This window comes from Monodon monoceros, unplaced genomic scaffold (assembly GCF_005190385.1).
Source record: "Monodon monoceros isolate NGI ecotype Baffin Bay Population unplaced genomic scaffold, NGI_Narwhal_1 Super_Scaffold_20, whole genome shotgun sequence".
NCBI lineage: Eukaryota > Metazoa > Chordata > Mammalia > Artiodactyla > Monodontidae > Monodon > Monodon monoceros.
Window position 1 is genome coordinate 51,913,507 of NW_021703777.1, and position 9,295 is coordinate 51,922,801.

A 9,295-nucleotide genomic window follows, 5' to 3' on the forward strand; every position below is an offset into this window, starting at 1 on the left:
TCCACAGTTTGAGTATGGGCAAGATGATAAAATAACACTCCTTAGATGTAAAACACAGTCTAGAGTTGCTATAATAAATTACCTGAAATGTCCAGTTTTCAGCCAAAAATTATTAGACATGCAAAGAAATAGAAAAGTGTGAAATGTACTAAGGAAAAAATAAGCAGCTAATGGAAACTGAGTCTGTATGGGCCTAGATGTTAGATTAGCAAAGACTTCAGCCAGGAATTAATAGACAAGCTCAAAGAATTAAAGGTAAAAACGTTAAAAATGAGTCAACAGAAAAAAAAAATATATGTATAATCTATAGAGAAATATAGACTATAAAAAATAACCAAATTTGAATTCTAGAGTTAAAAAGTGTGACTGAATTAAAAATAAAAATTATTAGATGGACTTAACAGCAAATTTGAGGTAGCAGAGATCATTTATTTGAAGATATATCAATAGAAAGTATACAAAGAATTTTAAAAGATTGAAAAAATGAGCAGAAGAACCCTAAAGACCTGTGATACAATGACAAGCATTCCAACATGTATAAAGGGAGTTGGCAAAGGAGAGGAGAGAAAGAGAAGAGGAGACAAAATTTTTGAACAATAGCTCCAAACTTCTGAAAGTTGATTAAAAACATTAACATTTAGATGCAAATAGCTCACCAAATCACTAGTAGGGTAAGTAAAAAGAGCACCATAACTAGAAACAACATAGTCAAAATGATAAGAGACAACCCCTCAAAGGAGCCAGAGAAAATGACTCATCACATAGAAGGGAACAATAATATGTTTAACAATGGGCTTCTTATCAGAAATGGTGGAGGACAGAAGATAACGGAATGACACAAAGTGCTGGAACAAAAGAAACTAAACCCAGAATTGTATATCAAGTGGAACATTCATTCAGAAATGAAGTTAAAATGAAAATATTCTCAGGTATAAAAAAAATTGAAAGAATTTGTTGCTAATAGACCTAACCTGTAAGAAACACTGAAGTTCTTAAGGCTGAAAAGAAACACACCCGATGATAAGTTAGATACACAGGGTGGAATGAAGAGTACCAAAGGTATTAAATATAAAAGATTGGTTATATGTTTTCTCTTAATTGAAAAGAAGATAATTCAAAGCAATAATTGTAACACCAACTTGTTGGGATATATAAATCCACAATCAAATATATGCATATTATAATCTACACAACGATAGCACAGATTAAAAGGGGAAAAGAAATGAAGCTACACAGATGCAAAGTTGCTATATTTTTACCAAAATGAAGTTAGCGGTGACCTGACAGAGACTAGGATAAATTTAACATGAATATAGAAATATCTACAGCAGCCATTAAAGTAATAACTCAAAAGATACAAAGTGCACCATGCAGGCAACAGTGGCATGGGGCTGAGCCAGGTGTGGGCTGTCTTCTTTGACCTGGACAGCATACTCATCAACATGCCCAGGGTGAGTCGGAAGGGCATGTTGGAGGTGATAAAGCTCTTACAATCAAAATACCATTTCGAAGAAGAGGCTGAAGTCATCTGTGCCAAGTTCAAATTAAACTCAGCAAGGAATGTTTTCATCCTTCTAATACATGCATTACTGACCTCAGGACTTTACACTGGGTGGAAGCAATCCAGGAAACCAAAGGTGGTGCAGCCAATAGGAAACTGACTGAAGGATGTTATTTTCTGTGGAAATCTACATATTTACAGCATATGACACTAGCAGATGTCAAAGCCATGTTTACTGAACTTCAAAAGGATGTCTGCCTACTTTTATTAACAAATGGAGAAAGACAGACCCAGAAGGAGATCGAGGCTTGTGCCTGTCTGTCCTATTTTGATGCTAATGTTGTAGATGGAGAGCAGAAAGTGGAGAAACCAGCACCTTCCATATTTTATTACTCCTGTGATCTCCTCGGAGTAGAGCTTGGGGACTATGTGATGGTTGGTGACACACTAGAAACCGATATTCAAGAAGGCCTCAATGCAGGGCTGAAGGCAACAGTCTGGAAAGATAAAAATGGAATGGAGCCATTGAAGTCATCCCCCATGCCACATTATATAGTTTCTTCTGTGCTAGAGTTACCTGCTGTCTTACAAAGTGTAGACTACAAAGTCAGTGTGTCAGCTTAAAGCACAGAAAGGGTTATGCTTATGAATTTTAGGGTCAAATTACAGGGTTTGAACTAAGAAAAGTTAAGGCATTCTGTAAATTCGTGTAAATACCATTGACTGGTATTTATATCTGAAAATCCAGTGTACATTAATATAAGTTGCTTTTAGTAGTGTAATCCAGAAAACTTGAAGTATATTTGTTAATCTGTGGCTTGAAATTTTTTAAAAAAAATTATGTTATTAATCTTTTAGCATCTTGGATCTATGAAGATACTAAGGAGGATAACATATATGGATGCACAAATGTAGATTTTATGTTTTGGCTTAAAAAGATATTTTTTAAAAATAGGTATTCTAAAATATGTATAATAGAGATTTATTAGAGCAGTTGGACCTGGTTAATATGAAGTACCAAGTCACATGCAAATCAAAGCATATTTCATAGTGAAATTATTTTTGTATTTTCTGTTTTTAAAACATGTACCATATATTTGCCTACTTCGAATGTATACTTATGAATTTAATTTTTCTGCATTACCTTTGGGGTAGTGTAATTTTCCTATGGTGTGTACATGACCAATAAATTCCTCCAGTAAAAATCAGCATATGGTGCTCCTTTTCCATTACATTTTCCCATTTTTCCAGAGTGAGCTTATAGGTTCCTGTTAGTCTTTACCTTTTATGGAAGTACTGTTACTATCTTTTCCCAGGTACACAAGTGGTTTGAGGGACTAGTCTGTCTTGCTGTGGATGAGTACAAGCCACATGGCACCAGAAGTCATTTTCCTTCTGTGGCCACATCAGAGGGGTATTGCCTTGGTGAGGCCTAATCATGCTGCACCCTATCTGTTGCCTACTAACTGAATAGTTTCACCCATATGATGAAAACCAATAGAAAATTAGGTTTTGCTATGAACCATTTCCAGAGTGCCTTTTAATACTTGACTGGCTCTTTTTGGTGTTACCATCTGCCTTAAATCTGTTTTTCAAATTGTGGGAACTATGTGATTGTCTCACAAATTTCTATATCCATTTCAGGGTTTACTTTGAGCTTACTAATTAATGACTCCATAGTGAGGCATCTTGCAACTAGAAAAATTTCTCAAGAACATTAGCTAGAAAGTCTCATGATATCACCAACCAAACTTAGAGTACTATGGTTAATTAAAGAAAAAAGAAATAATGTTTGGATTGTTTTTTGGTAGGGTTTTTGTTTTTTTTAACTGTTGTATGGGAAACTACTAATGTAAAATGTTAGATTGTTGAGATAGCTATGGTTCCTTCAAGTATCCTACCAAGAACAGGATTCTCTGCCATTGTGCATATGCCTGTTGTGCTTACTTCTCATTCTTAATTTTTAAAAATGTGATTGTGCCTTTGACTGTCCAGGGTGTTGTCGCTCTGAAGCTGAATGTGTGTGAACAGGGAATGTTTGTGTATAGGTCTACTAGGTGCAGTGCCCATGTGATCTCAATTATATTGTAGCTGTTTTTAAAATTGTTAAGTCGGAGAATCTTGCAGAAAAATAGTTTTGTGCATGATTTCTCTAGTGGACTGATGTGTGATGCTGAGGGCTTGTCCTTTCAGCTCTCCCACAGGACAGCTCTAGGCATGGCATGTTCATTATGCTCCCTGAGAAGGTTCATCGCTCCAAGATAATAGGAGCAGATCTCAACACAAGAACACCTAGGATGTTAAGTGAGCAGTTCTTCAGTAAAAGTGATCTGGGGAGGAATGAAAGAATTGAGTTTCCTTGTTTTCATTTTGTATTCTAGACAGTGCAGTAATGCAATATTACATTCCATTTGCACCATTTCTTCGTGAAGAACTTTGTGGTTTTCTGCCTTCTGAGTGGGTTGTCACAGAAGATATTAAGAAACCTTGGAATAGACCTACTATTAATTTTTTTTAGAATAATATTTCTTAAAATTAAAAAAATGATGTAACAGGAAGAAAAAGATACAAATTCAGTATATTTAAAATGGTACACTAAAAAGATTGTCTAACCCAAAATAATGCAGGGAAGAATAAAGGAATAACAGCAAAACCCCATGAGAGATATAGAAAAGAAAAAGGAAAATGGGAGATATGAATCCAATCTTACCAATATTTACATTAAATGTGAATGGATTAAACACTCCAATCAAAAGGCAATGATTGTTAGACTGGATTTTTAAAATTCAAGATCCAAGTATGTATAAGAGCCATTTTTAATTCAAAGACACAATAGGTTGAATGTAACATGACAGAAAAAGATCTACTGGTATACCATGTTTTATTGCACTTCACTTTACTGTGCTTTGCATGTTACATTTTTTTTACAAATTGAAGGTTCGTGACAACCTTTTGTTGAGTAAGTCTATCAGCATTATTTTCCCAACAGGGTTGTTTTTAAACTAAGGTATGTACATTTTTAAAAAACATAATGCTATTGCACACTTAATATACTATAGCATGGTGAAAACATGACTTTTATATGCACTGGGAAACCAAAAATTTCATGTGACTTACATTCTCGCTTTATTGTAAATTTGCTTCATTGTGGTGGTCTGGAACTGAACCTACCATATCTCTGAGGTATGCCTGTACCAGACAAACAGTAAATAAAAGACAGCTTAAGTGGCTATAGTAATATCAGAGAAATAGACATTAATATGAAAATATTACAAAGTGATATTTCATAATGATAAAAGGGTCAATACAGCAATAAAATATAACAACAGTAAATGAATATGAACCTAACAATACAGTCTCAAAATACATGAAGTCAAAATTGGCAGATTTAAAAAAGAAATAGATATTCATCAGAATGAGTTATCAATATTTCTATCAATAATGGAAAGAAAAACTACACAGAAAATCAGTAAGAATATAGAAGACTTAAACAATACAGTCAACCAGCTCTTTCTAATAGATATAGAATATTCTGCCCAACAACAGACAACATATTTGTTTCTAATACACATACAGAATATTCTACCCAACAACAGACAACATATTTGTTTCTAATACACATGGAACATTCTCCAAGATCATACTGTGGATTATCAAACAATCTAGATAAATGTTAAAGTATTGAAGTGTACAAAGTGTCCACATCAGGGGATGGCAAAAAACACCTACAGGCTGAATCCAGCTCACTGCATTTTGTATATAAAGTTTTACTGAAACATAACCACACTTATTCATTTACCTATTGTCTATGGCTACTTTCATGTTTCAACAGCAGAACTGAGAAATTGCAATAGAAACCACATGGCTGTCAAAGGCTAAAATTGTGGAAAAACTTAGCAAATCTCTGAATTAGTAATCAACACAGAGAAACAAATTTGGGGAACTCTCAAATAGTTGGAGTTTATGAGACACTTCAAAATAACCAATGGGTTATTTAAGACATTAGAAAATGGCTTAAATTAAGCAAAAACAAAAATGGTTTATTAAGGTGCAGCTTTAAATGGTTGAATTAGAAAGGAAGAAATTTTACAATAATCTAAGCATCCAGCTTAAGAAGCTAGATAAAGAAGAGCAAATAACACCAAAGTATGCAGAACAGAGAAAATTATAAAGACCAGATCAAAAATCAGTGAAATATTAGAAACAAAAAGACAATAGAGAAAAATAAGTGAAACCAAAAGTTAATCATTTTGAAAGAACAACAAAACTGATAAAAGCTTAGCAAGAATGAACAAGAAAAAAAGAAAAATAATTATATAGCATAATTTGTGCTCCAGATACTGTATTAAACATTTTTGTATTAAGCATGTTTTATGTCAAATCTCAAGAAAATTGTTGAAGGAGAAAATATTATAAACTTTATGCAAATCAAGTTGAACATTTACTTATAGGCAAATTCAAAACTAAATTTATCAAAACTAAAGAGATAAGAAATCTGAATACTGTGATACTTATTAAAGAAGTTAAAACCATAATTAAAAATCTTCCCATAAAGCAAACTCCAGGCCTGGATGATGTTACTGGTATGTCTTTCTACCGTTTGAGAAGGAAGTACTATCAATCTTTTATAAACTCTTCCAGAGATTACCAGAAGAATGGATAGTTTTGAACTCATTTTGTAAGGCCTGTATACCTTGATACCACCACTTGACAATGTTGTAATAAAAAAAGAAAACCACAGATAAATATTCCCTCAGGGACCTAGATACACAAAAAATCCTTAAAATATCAAGAGATTGAATACAGCAATATATAAATAGAATAGTACATCATGACAAAGTGGGCTTTATTCCAGAAATGCAAGGGAGATCAAAATTTGAAAAAAATGTACTTCACCAAGTGGTGAATTATAAGTGAGAAAACCATATGATCATTTTAATAGACACAGATAAATTGATTCTTGATTTTAAAAAGAGAACTCAGCAAACTAGAAATGCAAAGAACTTCCTCAGTCTAATAAAGGAATTTTTTTTAAAGTTTACAGCCGACATTGTACTTTAAGGTGAAATGAATGCCATTAACGGCCACAAAGCAGGATGGCTATTCTCACTGTTTCTATTCAATACTTTGCTGGATGTCCTAGCCAGTACAATAAGTCAAGAAAAAGAAATATAAAGCATAAAGATTGAAAGGAAAAGTCGAAATGTCTGTATTCACAGGTGTGATGGTATATATAGAATACATTCATAGAAAATCTTAAGCAATCTTAAAAAAAAGTGATAACTAGTGAATTTAGCAAGGTCATAGAATAAAAGTTAAATATATAAAAATCACTTGTACTTCTAGATATCAGCAAAAAAAAAACCTTGAAAAATGAAATTAGAGAAATAATATAATTTACCATAGCATCAAAAAACATGCAGTGCTTACCAATAAATTTAACAAAAGATGAACAACATCTCTATTTTGAAATTATAAAATAAGACCAAGAGAAATATAAGACCTAAATAAATGAAGAGATATATCATGTTCACTGAAGTGTACATAATGCTGGTTTAGATGAGAATTCTTCCTAAATTGACCTAAAGATCAATGCAATCCCAATCAACATCCCAGCAGGCTATTTATATAGTAGATATTGAGAAGCTAATTCTAAAATTTATATGCAAATTTAAAGAACCTACAATACAATTGGCAAAACAGTCTTGAAAATCTTGAACAAAATTAGAAGACTCACAGAGTCTTTTTAATAAAGACAACTGGATGTCCATATAGGATAAAAATTGATCTTGACCCCAACCTGACACTATACAAAAGAAACTAATTCGAGATGGATCATATAACATAAAACAAAAGAGCTAAACATAACATAAAATAAAGCTTATCTTCATAAACAGATATTTCAAACCTACTTGGAATGGCTAAAATTAAAGACTGATAACACCAAATGTCAACAAGGGTGTGAAGCAAATGCAATTCACATAATTTGCTGGTGGGAGTGTAAAATGATGAAATGACTTTGGAAAAGTGTTTGGCAGTTTATCATAACGTTAACCATATACTTTAACCTAGCGATTCCATCATTGGTATCAACCAAGAGAAATAAAAGCATATGTCCATTTATAAACTTGACAAGAGTATTCGTAGCAACTATTCATAATAGCTCAAAACAGAAAACAACCCAAATGTCCATCCAGAGGAAAATAAAGTGATATATTCATATGGAATACCACTCAGCAATAAAACATGAATGAACAACTGATAGACATACCATGGTGCCTGAATATTAGCCATTGTGCTGAGTGCAAGATTTTATGAGTCCATATGTATAAAGTTCTAGAACAAATAAAACCTATCTACAGCGATAAATAGAATAGTGGCCCAAGGGATGGAAGTGGGGTTGATAGGAAAAGACTTGAACAGAATAGGAGTGACAAAAATTCTGTGGGTTACTTAGGTGTAAGATGTACTTGTCCAAAACTCATTGAACTGTACTTATGCATTTGACTGTAAATTACATCAATAAAATAAATGCTTCACTTAAAAAAATATCAAGCCATTGCAGATGACTGAACAAAATTCTGGCCAGTCTAAGTAAAGATGGAAATACATCCAGTCATATAACTCTTGGGAAAGTAAGTATACCAGTTTCTCTAATGATTAAAAAATTTATTCATATACCAAGCTCTATAACTTCTTTTGGAGACATTGAGGAATATAGTGGAAAATGGCCTAGGAAGTTTCACATGAAAAGTAATACATTTGCATTGATTTTTAAAATAAGAGCAAAATTTAAAGCACACTGTTGAATTATAATTCTGACAAATGGAATGAAGATTTTCTGGTTCATATGAGGATATTTAAAATAACTTCAGGAATAGCTGCCAGCAGTTCGTTTCTGATATTTAACTATTTTCTCCCCTAAAACTCTTTAGTTTTCTACATATTTTTAGTACATCTGGTAACATTAAGAAGAAAGCCTTAGTTATTTTCTAATGATCTTTCACACTGACTCTCCTTTTAAGAATGATGTGTTCTAAGCAGAAGCATTACTGTGAAACCTACAGGTTTCAGAGAGGGCATGGCCCTGCCTACACTTTGACTGCAGACTGTTAGCCTCCAGAATTGTGAGACAATACATTTTTCTTGTTTTAAGCCACTTAGTTTGTACTATTTTGTTACCATAGCCCAAGGAAAGTAATATAGATGTACCTTTTACCATAGTTCTCTGTTGAATTATTTTGATTAGTGACTCTAATATTTAGAAAAGATTTTTTAATGAATGGACATATTAATCAGATCTCTTCTGACAAAGAGATGTCCTATACAGTATATACAATAGAATATTACTCAGTCTTTAAAAAGAAAATGCTGCCATTTGTGATAATATAGGTGAACCTGGACTATGTTATGCTAAGTAAAATAAGCCAGGCACAGAAAGGCCTCACAGAACTTTGCTCTGCACATTTGCAGCCAGTTACTCATCCAAACTCTGGGTCTGTGATGGCTAATACAATAGCCAGAAACTACATGCTGTAGACATTTAAATTTAAACAAAATAAAATATTTAGTTCCTTAGTTGCACTTGCCACATTACAGTGGCTCAATAGCCACACAGTGCTGGTGGCTACCATAGTGGACAGCACAGATATATATATTTCCATCATTGCAGAAAGTTCTATTGCACAGCATTGCTCTTGGGTACCCCATGCATATTTCTGGAGCTCTGTTTTCAATACAGGTTTCTCTTCTCTGATATCCTGCTCCACAATTCCAGCTGTCTCAACAGCCCCA

At 33.2% G+C, this 9,295-nt stretch overlaps 1 pseudogene; it reads left to right on the forward strand.

Moving 5' to 3' along the window:
• Window positions 1–2,306, forward strand: LOC114902998 (annotated as a pseudogene).
• The last annotated feature ends 6,989 nt before the right edge of the window (window positions 2,307–9,295 follow it).